This window comes from Wasmannia auropunctata, unplaced genomic scaffold (assembly GCF_000956235.1).
Source record: "Wasmannia auropunctata unplaced genomic scaffold, wasmannia.A_1.0 LD336053.1, whole genome shotgun sequence".
Classification (NCBI taxonomy): domain Eukaryota; kingdom Metazoa; phylum Arthropoda; class Insecta; order Hymenoptera; family Formicidae; genus Wasmannia; species Wasmannia auropunctata.
In genome coordinates this window covers 4,238,469-4,254,752 of record NW_012026837.1, presented here as the reverse complement: position 1 = coordinate 4,254,752, position 16,284 = coordinate 4,238,469, and the positions used below count along the sequence as shown (strand labels likewise).

The 16,284-nt window shown below is 37.7% G+C and overlaps 1 protein-coding gene across 1 annotated transcript in view; it reads left to right on the top strand.

Annotated features, from left to right (window-relative positions):
• Window positions 1-7,079: 7,079 nt before the first annotated feature.
• The window catches only part of LOC105451158 (putative glycine-rich cell wall structural protein 1), an 83,543-nt gene continuing 74,338 nt past the window's right edge, over window positions 7,080-16,284 (top strand). Inside the window, exons 1-2 of the mRNA XM_011691437.1 lie at window positions 7,080-7,163; window positions 7,438-7,468. The gene's annotated coding sequence lies outside the window, so the exon portion shown is untranslated. The remainder of the gene's footprint in view (window positions 7,164-7,437; window positions 7,469-16,284) is intronic.

The window sequence follows — 16,284 nt, the reverse complement described above, 5'->3', positions numbered from 1 at the left end:
TCCTTACGACAAACACATTTCGCGATCGTTCAATTTATCGCGCCGTGAGAATCTCTCTGAATAATGCAATTTTCACCCAGGAAAATATATTTGTGAAAATTATGTCTCTCAATATCGTCAAATACTTTTGTTTAAAGAAGGAGAAGCTTTCGGGAGATTTCTTATAGATTCAGTAAGAGCTGAAATCGCATTAAAGTATAACGTTTTTAAATCGTAATCTATATTGGCGTTAAGTAATTAGGTCTTTCTAAGATAACGTGTCTCTTTAACTAACAGTTTGTAATTTTTTTTTTAATTATAAACATTTGCCCCGATCGATTTTGAAGAAAAAGTTATACGAAGCGTAATTAAAAGCGTTCAGAAATTATTATCGCGTTGCAAGCAGGACTACACGTCTTCGTGGAAAATACGTATGTTTGGCAAATGCATGCCGGTGCCTGTGGGACTACCGTCAGCTGCAAGGAGCGGCTCCAATAATACGAAGTGTTATCGAAGTATCGATCGAAGCAGGAAGGCGAAGTGCAGCTATAGGCGAACGATCTCCGAAGGAGTTAAGCGATTTTCTCTAGCTATAATAACGCCGCAGAGGAAGCCGGGATGAAACAAACGCGCGGGATTGAAACTTTATCGCAATTCGCGACAGCACACGCGTTGCCGATATAAATGGATATCGGAAGTTTCGTTGGATAACAAAGTTAATCACGGTAAGCGAACGTGAAATAATTAGCCTCGGAATTATTCAGCTCGAGATCCGGTCGATCTTGTGCTTGCCTGCGGTAAGACGCCGGAGCTGCTATATTTAGAGCCGCCGGGGAATCGAGAGGATCAAGGCGTAAAGATTTCCTTTAATAATCGTTAATAAGATCTGATGCCCCGGCCCTCTAATTTACGGCACGATAAACGATCTCATCGCGTGACCCCGTGAAAACGGCTCGTAATACGTGTAATAGCCGTAAATCACCGCACATTCATTTGGAGCAAGAATTTTCTACTTGGGAACGCTTTGATGAGATACTTCCATTTGTCCCAATGTAAAGCGCCGGATGAGTAATGAAAACGATTCCGGGCGATATCGTTAATTCGCATTCGTGATGAGAATACCCAGACAATTATCTGAAAGGCGTCGGGCAGACGTGTGTGAAAAACGTCTTAATCATTTAAATGGCTTCCTTTCTTCGTGTTACTCGGACGAATGATTCGTTTAATCGATTAAAATCTTTGATCTTGTTAACACTTCCAACATTATTGGCAGCTTAATTTTGCGAGAGCGTATACATTTGTAGTTAAATATACTGCAAAATAATACTACGTAAAAATCTGTTATTTATCAATAATATACATTTTGCACGAGAGATATGATATTCGCGAATTATTATGTATTATTCATAAATCGAGAAATATTAATAATTCATTGAGGCAAAAATAGATGAGTTAAACAACAGTCGAATAGAAGTGCATTTTACGAAGCCGAGATAACGCGCACTAGATATAGTTCTAATTATAAAAATTAAGGATTATGTAGATTTTTTATTTCGTTCCGTTCTCGTCATTTTAGTTACGAGCGACAACTGTAATTCGAATTCAAGAAATTATTCCGCGGAGTAAAGAACAAAGACTCAATTTCTTTCTCCTTTGCATTTGAATTCCGAAAAAAAAATTGGAGTAACGTTTCCCCTCGGGAACAAAAATTGCACCATTAATTTTACTTTGTCTGTATGCAGTCAAGCAGCCGGCTCGCTTCCATCTAGCAGATAATTGCCATTTACTTTGTGCAGCGCACTTTAACCTGCAGACAGTGCGCCGGCGTCCCGCTGTGTGTGTCGCCTTTTAGAAACGTTTTAACACCGGAAAGCTCTTTCGAGGACACGTACAGGCGCGAATGAGAATAATGGTCCACTGACTGTACTACCCGCACGTATAACACACATCAGTCTACATCTCGTCTAGATACAAAGCTCGGGTGCGTTTAGAAGAAATCACAATTTGTTGAGACGTCGGAGAAACTATATACTAATAAGGTGGTGCACCGTCGGATGTAGTCACCGTTGCGCGCGCTATAGATTCTTGCTGGACCACCCGTCATCGTTTCAGATGTAGAAGCCTTTCGTAGCCTTTAAAGCCTTTGAGGCAACGTTATTCCCCCCGTCCTTGAGAGTCTTTTACTCCTGCCGGTGTGCAGCGCGTAATGGTGCGAAAGTTATTCTCTCTCACTCTCTTTCGGGAAATACGCCCCGGTAATAACCCCGTAACATACACGTGATATCGCTGGAAACGCATCCCGCGAACGGGATACCGAATGTGTTTCCAAAGAGAGCGATATAACGATGATAAAACTTTACGCTTCGAAGAAATTTGAAATCGATTTTCCCATAGATAAACCGCGTACTTATATCCCGCCGCTCTTTCTCTCTATTTTAACCACTCGCGACATTATTATTTTCTCCTCCCACATTTTTACTTTAACCGATTTATCCGTCCCCCGGGTTTCAATTAGAAAATTCCTTTTAATCTCTCCTTCAATCTTTTTTCTCTAGTGACTTCTTTTTAAAGAGAGAGAGATCAGAGATTTTCGTCATAATCTTCGGATTTGCCTGATTGGAAAATCCCGTTTTTGCGCGCGACGTAACCACGGTACGTTAATGTGGAGGAAATCCCCGTCCCGCCCCTCCCTCCTCCCCCGTGCATTTTTCTTTTACGTTCATCCATATTCAGCTTTGAAATTTTCGCGGCGCGGCGGCTCCACCCGGGGAGCTTTTTTCCCGTGTAAAAGCGTGAGAGAATTCAGACGGTGATGTAGTAAGCCCGCGGTTTACCCCTTGACGTGGTCGGACTGAAAAGGATTCCTGGTGTCGTCGGGCTAAATGACCAGGACGCCCACGAGGGTGGCGGGAACATGCGTCATGACGTGTAGTATCCCTCGTGCCGTTTGCGACACTTTTCACGGGCGATGTAGCAGAGCGCTATGGTGATCAGGATTGCTATGGTGATCCCCATGCCTATGCTGATCCAGATGATCTCCTCATTTATGCCGCTGTAGCCCTTGCCTGGAAACGAGCCTGGATTTATCTCGCGCTTATGTACATGCGTCTGTTACATTTAAATATCAAATGGCATTGCTTCCTTGCATGGCGAGCGAGAGAACTTTTGGATAAATTGTGTTTTACATAAGTCACGCTTATATATGTAACGTGAAACTTTGTTCGAGTTTATTAAAAGGCGAATGTTCCGATGTAATATCGTTGTTTGAGGAAGAAAATTGTATATATCGACAACATTGGAGAGCTAACGTTTTCGATAGCGACAGCGAACCGCACGTGCATTTATAACCGACATTTAAAGGACTGGCAAGCTTAATTGACAGGCTTGAAACTGTTATTTTAAAAGCTTTATTCCTAGAGCCTCTGTAGGTATCATTTTCAATTTCCGCTGGAAACAGTTTATAGAAATAAAATACAAATGAAGCGAAAATCTCAAATACTTTTCAAATCTGTCAATCGAGCTTACGTGTCTTTTAAGTCCTGATTATAAATATACATATATAACTTTACGTTTTACTGTTAAAATGTGTATTAATTTTATGATTACATCGATATAATTTTTTTCTCAGAACAATTTGATCAAGAGATTTTATGTTTAAATCCACCTTATCTGTTCTTACGATATAATTTGCCGCTATGAAACTTAGTTTTCCGCTTGTCATGGCAAATCCACCTGCTTCATTTTGAAATAACGTGGAAAATCGATTTAAGAGGATTTAGAAAGTGCAGCATAAACCACAGGATGTCTCATAATAATTATATTTAATATACGTCGATAATTAGATTAAAAATTTCAATATAAAAATAAAGGTGCAATAATTTGTGAATTATAAAACGATCGAAATATTATGTAATATTGCATTATCATGCAAAAAACTAGCTTGTTTAGACTCGTGAATAAGTGCACGCGTGTATATATATCATTTACTACTTTTTATAATTTAAATTATATTCAGTTTTACCGATTCTTGTCATTAATTTCTTACGCTCGCTTTGGACGAATATCTATAATTGGTGTCAAAATTCATACACCTAAATTCTATTTATATAATTTTATATACCGCGCGTGTACAATTGATTATGTGCCGTATATAATTCTTATATGTATTTTGCATGTATATACGTTTATTCTGATTCTTCGAACATTTTTCATATTTTACAATGCACAGAATTATAAATAAAATTCCGTTGCGAATTATACATATATCATTTACAGTGGACTTTATATGCAAATGTTACGTGTGTAACAATCAACTGCTATTGACAAACTGATTATACTGGTAGCTAATTTAACTGTCGCAGGTAAATAAATTATTTACTCCCCTCTCTGTTTCAACGAAGATCTTCAATCGATAACTCAATCGATTGATAATTGATCCTCAGTCGTTAATCTAAGTAACGCTAACGACTCTACGAAACAAATACGCAAAACAGGGAATGAGAATGCGTGCACGTTGAAATTATCCGATTATTTAAAATGTATGCAACGGGAAGAGACACACACATATATATATTCAGCATACGATTATTTTGCCAGAGAATCGTTGAATATTTCGTAATAACACGCTGATTTCGGGGTTTGTTTACGTGGCCCGGCGAGCGGCGCGGCGCGCCGTGTATACGTGAGGTGAGGTGAGGTCACCGTCGCCGCGCTAATCATTCGTGCGCCGGCACTCGGGCGGGTAGGCAGGACGCGGCGCGGCGCGGCGCCGTCCCGCTTACGTCGTCGTACATTACCTGCACTTGAAACGCGACCGCGGCAGAGGTATGACAACGCAATTATTCGCTACAAGTACTTTGCGAATATCAATCGCGCGAGCCATTAACTCCCGATTAACGTATACACTCCTACGCGCGCATCTAGTCGACGGTTTCGCATATTGAAGCAGGTATTATTTCGCACAATGCATTATTTAAAACAAACTGATGTCGAAGCGAAAGCGGGAATCGTAAATTATCGTTGCTTCGTTGCGATACTTGTGGCCGATGGTTATATCTATGACGATTTTTCGAGCGCGATCCGCATTATGTATACGAGTTTTACGCGCGTCGCTTTTTGGTTATGGTTGTGTCTTCGTGAAATTTATGCGTTCGGAATGCTATCGTGAATTCTTGTATTTTCGGACGGTGTGTCTAGCTGTCGTGTTTCGATCCAGTCATTGATTTGATTCGCGTCGCGCGTCGTACCCATGAAGTAAGTACGCCAACTTTATTTTCCGCAATTTATCGGTCATGCACGTATGCACGGAGATCGCCGCGCCGCGGACGCGCGTTGGCGGATCGGAACGGACCGACTCGGAGTCGAGCGGCGGTACGCGACGCGTTTGATCAGTAAATATTATATATCCCTGATTAATCCAAACAAGGCAAATCCCTGATTGATTCCGCAAACGACGAAGCGAGTTCTAAGAGTCTGTATCCAATATTTATTAACTCTATGTATTCGTCATTTGTATATCGGTGATTATAACGCATATTTAACGCAAAAGATTAATTCGATCGAAGTCATGCAGCCGCGCGAGCAATCGACAAAGAAATTAATAACCATATTTTCGAACATTGCGCTCCGCGGATATTCGTTTTGCATTTCAAGTCGTGGGCTGTTTGCCCGTTTATAATACATACGTAAGTAATTGCCCTAAAGTACGATGCGCTTCTTAATTATTACAATTATTATCTAAGGCGCGAAAAATGCACTAGGTACAAGCAGGGCGTAGCGTCGCCGCGACTTATAGTAGCGTCGGTCTAAAGTTGGCCGCGCGTATCTTAGAATTCGTTTAATTTACCGTGCGGGATTCGCTATTACGTTAATTTGCGAGATACCGTAGATGCGATCGTTCCGTACTATTATCAAATAGAAGCGCGGATCTACATATCGGAATGTATCACGAGCTGGGATACTCGAGGTACCCCAATTAATTTTATTATTTATTAACATTATTATTAATAAAATTAATAGAATTATTAAGATTAAAAAATAAAAAAAGATTTATTAATTTTATTACATCGTATTGTCATCGAGCGTGAGCATGGCGTAGCAGACAGCGCACTGGTTTGTTATGCCAGAGGTCCCGGTTTTGATTTCCGGTAGACCCTATAAGTTTTTCATACGCTCGCATCTCGGGTCTTCTCTCGGGCTAGATCAGGACTGATCAGGACAACCACCGAAAGCATTTTCTGGTTACGTAGTTCAATGTAACGTGGACTTAGAGACGTTGAATGGTCTCGTCTAAATCGCGGGCATGGCCGCTCTCAGGGCATGTGTACTGTTAATTTTCAAAGGAGAAACAAACAAAGACATGAAATGACTCTGCGGAAATATTAAAGCATTTCGTGGAGTCATTTCATGTCGTTGTATTCCTTTGAAAATTAACAGTACACATGCCCTGAGAGCCATGCCCGCGATTTAGACGGGACCATGGTTTCAACATCTCTATGTTCACGTTACGTGGACATTGAATGGGTTTAAAGATTTATTTTCTTAGTAAATCATTATACTTATATTATATTATAAAAGTAAATCATTATACTTTTTTTTTCATCCGTGCTATGTCCACGATATTGTGGTTCTCTTTTGAGCTACATGCTGCAGGAACGAGAAAATTCGAAGCGTTTTTTCTCCCTTTGAGTTTTGATATCGAGGTCCAACTGTATATATATATATATATATATATGTACAGTTGGACCTCGATATCAAAACTCAAAGGGAGAAAAAACGCTTCGAATTTTCTCGTTCCTGTAAATATAATCCCTAATATATAAATATATATATATATATATTTATATATTAGATAATACGTTTTGATATTAAAAAATTAGAGATTCGAAACCACACTAATATACGGCATCCGTGCTTCTATATTCGTCTATCTTCTCTGCTATCGTTTTATTCTCGCATTATTCTTGCCATAAGTACGTAACGAAGTACGCGTCGCGCGCGATTAGCATCAGGAATCGGGAGTGCCGTGTAAAGTGTCGCGCGATTATCGTGATTGTTACATATACACGCGATTGTTATAAGATTTTCGCGAGTGTACGCGTGTGTCGAGAGGAAGGAAACGACGAGAGAATCTGAGAGGAGGAGGAGGCTTGGGAAGCATCGGGTGACGACGGAGTTATCCTGAGGTGAATAATTGTAACATTCCATACATCATGTATACTTTTGCAAAATTTATCGGCTATTTGATTAATTTTAAATGAATTTGTTTATCATGCGCCGTTTTGTAACAATAGAAAATAATATTATTTATTATATTATATTTAGAGACATTTATTGATAGATATATGTATAAATTTTTTTATACATATATCTATCAATAAAATATTTTTAACATTTGTTTGGATTTATATGAAAAATTATGAATTTGATTTCTTTTAATTAAAAATTAAAATATTACAGATGCATCGAGCAATGGCAGAGCATCCATTAGGTGAGCAAAAAATTATTTATATATATCTCTGTGAAATAAATCATTTTTTCTATACCCCGAAAATTATAAGATATCGGAATTTTTCATTTGGAAATTTGGAAATTATATAACTTTTTTTATTTAATTTTTTTTTTATTTAATACTTTAATAAATAAAAATAAAAATTCAATGCGCGGAATAATTTTATATTTTATAGCCTATTCGTCCATATTTATACACTGATTTTATTTGAAAGAAATAAGATGAGATTTGAGATTTATTATATTATAAATGTCACTGAAATTTGTATATGGATTATCTCAGAGTTAATTTTAATTTTTGATATATTACATTGAACTTAATTTCGATATTAGGGACATAATAATGAGATACGAAATTTCATAAAGATATATATCGCGAAGACATAAAGTATTCATCCCGCGGTATTGATTATGCGGAAAGTCCATTATTCGTTTCACGTCTTACGTCATCTCTCGAGAATTATTAAACTTGGCATATTGGGCTTTGCATATTATAATGAGAACTGAAGTTTCTTTCGGCTAATGAGTCTGTTAATTTATATCTCATTACATCACATTCATCACATCTTTTAGTACGCTTTTTGTTTGTCAGAGTCAAAGAAATTCCACGTTAATCAATCGTAAATTAATATAAGCTAAAAGTAGTCTATGTAATATTCAATAATACGGTAATAATAAAGACTTAAAATAAGCAGCTGAAATTGAAATAAAATACATGCTTATAAATAATCGATGCAATTGGTACTCGAAAAATCGCGACTCGATTCTACCCAATAATTCTGAGATAATTTTCATTGTTATCTCTGATGCTGCAAGAAAGTCATTATTACATCGCAAACTCAAACGGTTTTTATTTCCGCGTAATTTAACGCTTGTTATTTGACTACCGCGCTTAAAAGCGTTCTCTTGGACCATTACGATAACGACGGCGAATTTTAAAGTTTGTTCTCTGTTGTCGACGAATCTTGCAGCTGCGTCTGTGTTCGAACGTGATTAAAACTTAAGACACTTAACGTCTGAATTCGAGTTACGTCAACGAAAATGTTACAGTGGAATGTTAGGATTCTGAGGATTTTTTTTTGTTGCCTTTCCGCGTTTTAAAACTTGTACTTTTAATTCCGACAGAATGATGCATTCCTCTTTGCCCCGCATAAATATTCTACTCTTCTCTAAATTCTAAATATCACCGTGGCAAAAATAAAATAGATAAAACTTAAAACTCGATGCTGACGGTTATAGTAAGCTAACTTTTCTCTTGAGGCTTTTTCCCTCTCTGCCAGGGAATTTTTCCTGGAATATAACAATGCTCGCTTTTTAGATACTACAAAGTTAAAATAATTCATGATTAAAAGGTAAAAATTTGAAAAGCGCGAGAAAAATTTTTTGATATTTACTGTGATATTTACGGTGACATTTACTTTTAACGATATATTAATGCGAAAAAGTATATAATGAATAAATGGAAATATATATTTATATAGTAAATAATTTAAAAACGTTTGACATTATAAAAATAATCAATTCTTTATTGAAATTTACGTAAATTCAATTTTTGTATACTCAATTTTTAACTGGTAAAAATACTCGAGATTGTCTTTTAACTTCAGCTATTGTGTGATCTCGACGTTTTTGTGTTAGGAATTTCTATTCTTATTAATATTTTATTAGAATATATTGTTAAAGTATTGTGTATTATTTGTGAGACATCCTGTTAAACGGATCTTAATTTTTCAAGTTTGAATACTCCTCGTAATTGCTTTTTGAGGGAAATGTAATATCATCCCATTTTTTTTGCCAAATTTCATATAGCGAAAATTTCTACTTTTTTCAACTTTAATAATATTATTTTGTCAGTGGATTTGAGTTGCATGTTTGCAGAATCAGCGTCCAAAGGCAATTCGCGTTGCTCCAATCTTCTTTGAGCCTTCATGCTCACGAAGATCGATAAATCATCTCAAAACGATATTCCACAACTTGGAGAAAATCCAATCGCGAATAGGTGCTGAAGATGTCGAGAGGCAGGCATAGAGAATTTTATTCGTAAATCGTGAGGGGGCGGCCCCACTGGCAGTTGGCCCAGGGTCAACATTTTCGTAAATTTCCCCACCGCGTACGGCAAACATTAGCGCAGTTCTGGTTGCGTTATTGATTTCGTCAACAATTTCTCATGCCGCTACCGAAAGTGCGTCGTGAGTTTGACCGTTTACGTCGTCGATTCGTGCCATGCGACAAAGCCTTGCCTCACGCAGTTGTGTGACGTTATAGTGGCGTAATAAAATCAAAACTCAATTTTGCATTCGAATCTTGCATATATTTGATAAAGAGAGGTTTGAAACATTTATGTGAAGATAGTCAAAAATAGTGTTTCTCACTTTTTCTCATATAATAATCGTGCAGAATTACTAATTACGTGGAAATCGTAATGTCTTGTGGATCCAAAGCACATTAATAATTAATCAATTCAGCCAATACAAACTTTTTTTCAAAATAAAAGAAGATAATATTTAAAACAACGGCTAATAATTTCGTATAAGCATTTATTATATGTATAAAACGTAATAATAATAAAACAATTTTAATATATTATAAAAAGAGATAGTAACATTAATACATACATTTCTTTTTTTCGATATGAAAGGACTTTAATTCACTTTCAGAAAGGAAAATAATTCGCGTTATTGAAAAAAAACAAACATATTGTTCTTAATATCGTGAACATAAAGCAAATTATGCCGAGATTAAATTATCTACTGTGACACATCGACGGAAATAATGTACGTAGGAAGAAAAGTCCTCTCGGCGATTTGTTTACAGAATTACGCCACTGATTGCCAACAAATACTCTACGCCACAATCATACCGAAGCAATTTTTGTAATTCATTTACGTCATTTGTAACTTAATTACAGCCAATATCTACTGTATACATATCAATATCTACGGTGATAAATTCGCTGTAGACAACACTAAAAATTGCTTTGGAGTCAATGTGGCTATACCTAAGGGAACGATATCCACATCCATATTACCATTGTAGTGAGAGCTATAGATCCCAACTTTACCCGCGACCCGTCCACCAACCGGCATGTTTGTATTTTTTCTTCTCGGTTTGTCACCTGAAAGGGAAATTCCTCTCTTTATTACGGAAGTGGCCTTAAAACTAAAGACAGCAAACAGAGAAACGCTCTCCCTTCTCTTTCTTTTTCTTCCTCACTTCCACCTTTTTCACATTCTCTCATATAATCCCCTTTTCCATTCATCGGCTTTCTCCGGCGCCTTTTCCCTGTTACTATAAATCCTATCATCTTCTTTACAAGCGTAATACGATTTCTTTACGAAGATATATCTCTCAGTTTATCAAGTTAATTAAATCAAGGTTATTGAAATGCTCTCTAATTCTCAATTACAGACTCCATGTAATTTACAATAATTAATTTTTTTCTAAAATTTTATGAATTGTAAGAATTCTTCGCAGAAAGAGAAATTCTGCGCTCCATGTGCGCAGTCAGAATAAAAATAATCCTTATGTCAGGTATTGCGATGTGTATCGCGTAGAAATTGCATTGCATTATATATATACATATATATATATATATATATATATATATATATATATGTATTATATAAGTCTCGTGAGAGATACGTGGAACTATATGGGGATGACAATATAACTGCATTCATAAAATACTTTAAAAGCTCCAATTTTATCGACAATAATATTGCGACGTCATTAAATATTCAGTCGTGCACACTTCGACGTCGTTTAGCTCCATTTTGATGGAGCAAACGAGCGGAAGTCACGGAGTGACAAATTCCGGAGCGAGCAGCGGAAGACTTTCACGAGTCGGTTTTTTTCCTCCGCTCGATGTCGGATTTTTCCAACCGGAGAAATTTCTTTCCAATTGGCGCGCAACGATTATATTATTAAAAAAAAATTTCTTTTATATATATTCCGTATTGCAAGAGAAGAATTTATTAATTTCATTAATTTCGGATTAAATTTTACGATTGCCAGTAAATACGTAAAATACGGTGTAAAATATTAATCCTAATTTCTCGGAATTTCTCTGAGATGACAAGAAGTAATAAGAAAAATTAATACATTTATTCGACAAATGCATGTATTTTCAATGTTTTTCTTCCTAAAAATATTTCAGAAATATTTATAAAATCAAGCTGTTTGTAGTTTAGAAAAAAATATTTCATGTTACTCAAAGAAAAGCATGAATCCGTATATACACTATTTTTAATTAGTCTACTGCATATTCAGACGACTGTCTTTGATGTCATGGAAGAATACTCAGAGATAAGTTAGAGAGATGATAAATTCCTGTAATTTTCATATTTTCTCGATTTATCTCTCTCCTTTATTTATTGCTCGCGATTTACTGCTCGCTATTTACCTCTACTCGAGAGCAAACTGTATTGAAGAACACGCATTTGCATAGATTACATTTTTCTAGCGTTTTTCCACTGGCTGATGGCGTCACACGCACAAAGGTGTATACATGTAGGATATAAATCAGGGACAGAATGAGATTTTCTGATCTCTCTCTCTCTCTCTTTGAATTTCTCGCTGTGTCACTCCGCGACGTCGAGTTCCTCGTCGCGTTGCTAAAAGACTTTCCTTTTGCAAGCAGCGAAATTTTGCGGCCCTGAGGCGACGTCAGCATCGATCAAAGAATTTGCTTGTTAACGGCACACCGATATAGAGGCGAGTCTCGCTGGATGGAAGGGAGGAAGGGGATCGTCGTCCTCGTGTTTCTCATATACGAAGGGGAGGTATCGATGTGTATACCTCGGAGACTCGAAAATAGGGTGCTTCACGCGCATCTCTTCAACTCCGCATCTTAATCGCCGAACATTTTCCCCCTCGCCATCCGCACGCGGCCAAGCTGAAAAAGCAATTTTTATATATTACAATTTATTGTCTTAAATAATAAATAGATTTGCTCGCTAAAATTAACGCAGAAATGGATTTGCTCGCTCCGAATAGAGCGAGCGATGCGAAATAGCAATGAGAATTGTTATAAATAGCAACAACGAAAACATTCAGAGGGAAACATAATTATATATTATTTTAGTGCGTCTATTGTATAATGCGCTCATTATTATGCAACTGTTGCATTATATCATTTTAATTAATTTATGTTTATGTACACGTGTGTTTAATTAATTTATGTAAATGTACATTTTCTATTTGCACATTTGAAATGTAAATGTATATTTTGATTGATAAATTATCTTTTTATCGTATTATCATATAAGGGAAAATATTTTATACATATAAAAGTTATTTATTAGAATATTAATAACGCTATGAAAGAGAGAAAGTGAACAACTTTGAGAGAATAGTACAAATGTTGTTATACTTCTTGCTTTTGTATTAAATTAGAATCAGCAATCGTACTACTGCAAAATATTATTCTTCCGATCGCGATGAAATTCACCACCTATCTGAGCTTAAGAATAAAGCGGAAGATGTGATCAAGCGTTCTAATGCGATCTCGTGTTCCTTCAAGCCGAACGCTTCTTTAAGCTCGACCAAAAGCCGTTTCACACGAAGCAAAAAGATTATTGTTGATGCCTCCTCGATTTGTGATCTCCACACAATCGGAAGTTCCGCAAGCACTTAATCGCAGAGACAGACTTTTTTATTTTGTCAGTTGAAAATCTACGAGATTAGATGCTGGAAATTTTTGTTTTCTTGCTCACAGTAACGTAAAAAAATCGCAAAAATTATACATATTAAAACATATAAAAAAAATAGCATTATTTTTTAATCTTATTTTACATTCTGTCTACAGCGACGAATTTTTTTACGAGCTATATTTGCAAATTATTTTTAAGCTTGTTCGGAAGTAGATATTTCTGATGATCGACGGCGTTTAACTTAGCATTGGCATTCCGGCTACAAATTCTAGAATCCGCTCCATGATCCGCTTCGAAATGGCTGTGCCATTCCAGAATTGAAGCGTTTCGTCGAATATGCGCCTGAATTCAAAGCGCTCTTTTGCGCTTAAATACGTAACTTCGCGGACTCCTCTGCGAGCCTCGCAATCCAGGTGACGTTGCGGCGGGATTATTCCCCTGGCGCTTCTTAATAATGCTCTTCGCTTAAGTGAGATCAACAAGTTACTTTCGTTATACATCTCGCGTTATACACGCGTCGCCCTCGTACGCGCCCTCGAGGGCGCGGCGGTCCTTTGTTTTGCACAATTAAAACGAGTGCCCCGTTGACGCTCTCCGGAGCGGCATTCACAGGCTGTCCGACTAGGGACAGGAGGCTTTTGTCCCCGTCGAGCGTTTTGCGCGACGACCACACTACCACGGTACCACCACCGTCGAACAAGCAGTTGATGCTGCGCGAGCTGCAACGCTGTATCCGGGTCTGCAGACGCGTTGCGCTTTGACGCGTCCGCAATTAGGCGCGATGACATCCGCGTGCTCGTGGTTTATTAATTAACGATGCTGGCATTGTTTCTGGAAAGTGTGGTGCGGATTTAGCGGCGCGGTCGGCCGCGACGAAATTGCGAGTCTCGTGGTCTAGGCAGCGACGGGAATTGCATCGAACGCGGATGCTGTTATACCGCTCGGCCGTACGTGAGCGACGTCGAGTTCGCACGATTATCCGTGAATATTATTATAGTAGACGCATTGAAACGTTTGCGTAACTGTCGAGCAAATAATTATCGAGAAAATCGAGATATTGTGCATAAGCTCTGACATTATATGGACACCTGCGACTTTATACATAATTTCAGAGATTTGAGAAAAAAATTCGTGTTACTTTACATTTATTTTTTAATATGAAAACGTTGGGAAAAATAATTTTAATGAAACGAGCTTTGTGTCATATTCTACGACGTTAATATTATCATTTTAATGTAATAATTTTTCAAAAATTATTCTTCTGTTTTTATAAATCTCATTAGCATTTATTAGAGGAGCATCTTTTGCTCGGAGCAATTCCAAGTTTGATTATTATTTTGCGTTTAATACGAAGTTAGTTACTGAAACAGCGACCGCTCTAATTAGCAAAATTAGTGAAACTCCATTGCTCCGAGCTACAACCGGTTTCTGCGTCTGTGCGAGTTTGTACGTCAATATAAGCTTACCGCGGCGAGGCGATAAGAAACTATTTCGGTTTCGGAAAATGGAGACAATGCAGCTTATTTGGAATATTGCACAAAACAGCTAAAATGTCATGTTGGGGGAGGGATATTCATTATATACCGTGTCGCAGCATTTACGCTCTTAAAAGCATGCAAAACGATCGCGTATAAATGATGATTTTGTATTAAACTTTTTTCGCGTAATAACGTATATCTTTTAACGAGAAAAACATTTTTCACAAGCATCCACTCACTGTCCATTTGGAAATGTTATAAGAACGTTGTTGCAAAATTTAAATATTTCGATAATAGACATGTGTTAATTAACGACTTGAAACCGCGGGGACGGGGAGGAATAACTTGTTTCTGAAGTTCAAACGGACTTGATTAACAGCATTTCTCTTTGTACGTCAAAGCATTCGCCGTGGACTTATTTTGTATCTTGACTACTTGGTTATCAAAGGTAACTAATGTTGTTACCACTGAGCTTTGCCACGTTTATCCTTCGCAACCTTTGCTCTATACATACGGCTGCATTTTGCGCTGGAATTTAATCGCAATTGTATAAGTTCCGAAATGAATTTACACAATTTCATATAATTAAGAACCCATTTGAATATCGCGAGATTTTCGCATAGTTTTCGTCGAGTTGACAATTGTTCCCCTTCCCTCTTCTCTTCCTCTACTAATATTCAGTTACAAACGTTAGATGTACGAATTTCATGGTACTGAACTTTTCGAACGTGTCGCACTTTCGCACGTACTCGTACAAACGGGGACACTAATGCCTTAACACTTAAAGTTACACGATGAGAGAAAAACGTGTTTCTCATTGGAACGCGCTCTGAAGACGCGTCTCTGCTTGATACACGCTCGATACACGTGCAACTTCGAGTGTTAAGGCATTATAGGCTGCTTTCCATTTAACGCTCGCAACACTCGCGAGCATTATTTGTTCTTGTTTAACATTTCATAAACAACAAGGATGAAATGATTCCAAGAGCGTTAATTGGAACGCAGCCTTAGGTCCCCGTCTGTACATATTTCTAAACCAGCAACATTCGCGAAAGACAGATAAGTAACGGCATGGCTACATTTTTCGGGACAATTCGACGGTTGTCCTATCCGTAATTATACCGGCGCGGCGCGGCGGTCTGTGGGCTTTTCAATGCTATCGAGGTAGACACAAAGGGGTGGCGAGGGCCTTTGTCTCCGCGAAGACGCACGTCGTTAATGAGTGAACAGTATACGCGGTTGTCTCCGCGTGTCGGAGGATGAAAGCTTTTGTTTGCCGCTCGCTGCGTGCCCTCGCTAATGCAATCGACAAAGCGCCGCGGTGTTATTGTTCCTCTCGTCTACGTCATTGTCAATGATGAACGGGCGCGGCTATTCACGATTCCTATTAGCGCCGTATCTGCTTCTGCGCGATTGACCGAGCGCGACACTTCGCCGAGAGCTCGCGATTTCGCGTGCCGCGTTAATTTTACGCCTGATTCTCCGGCGAACACGAATTACTGTCGCAAATTCGTAAAATTGAAAATTGAAAAGTTTATTTTTTTAGAAACATTGTACGACTTTGTCTTTAGAAAATCAATATTAAGAATGTTTTATTTGATTAAAAAAAAAACACTTTATAAAATATATACGATACATCATAATTCAACATGTAATAAAAATTTCTT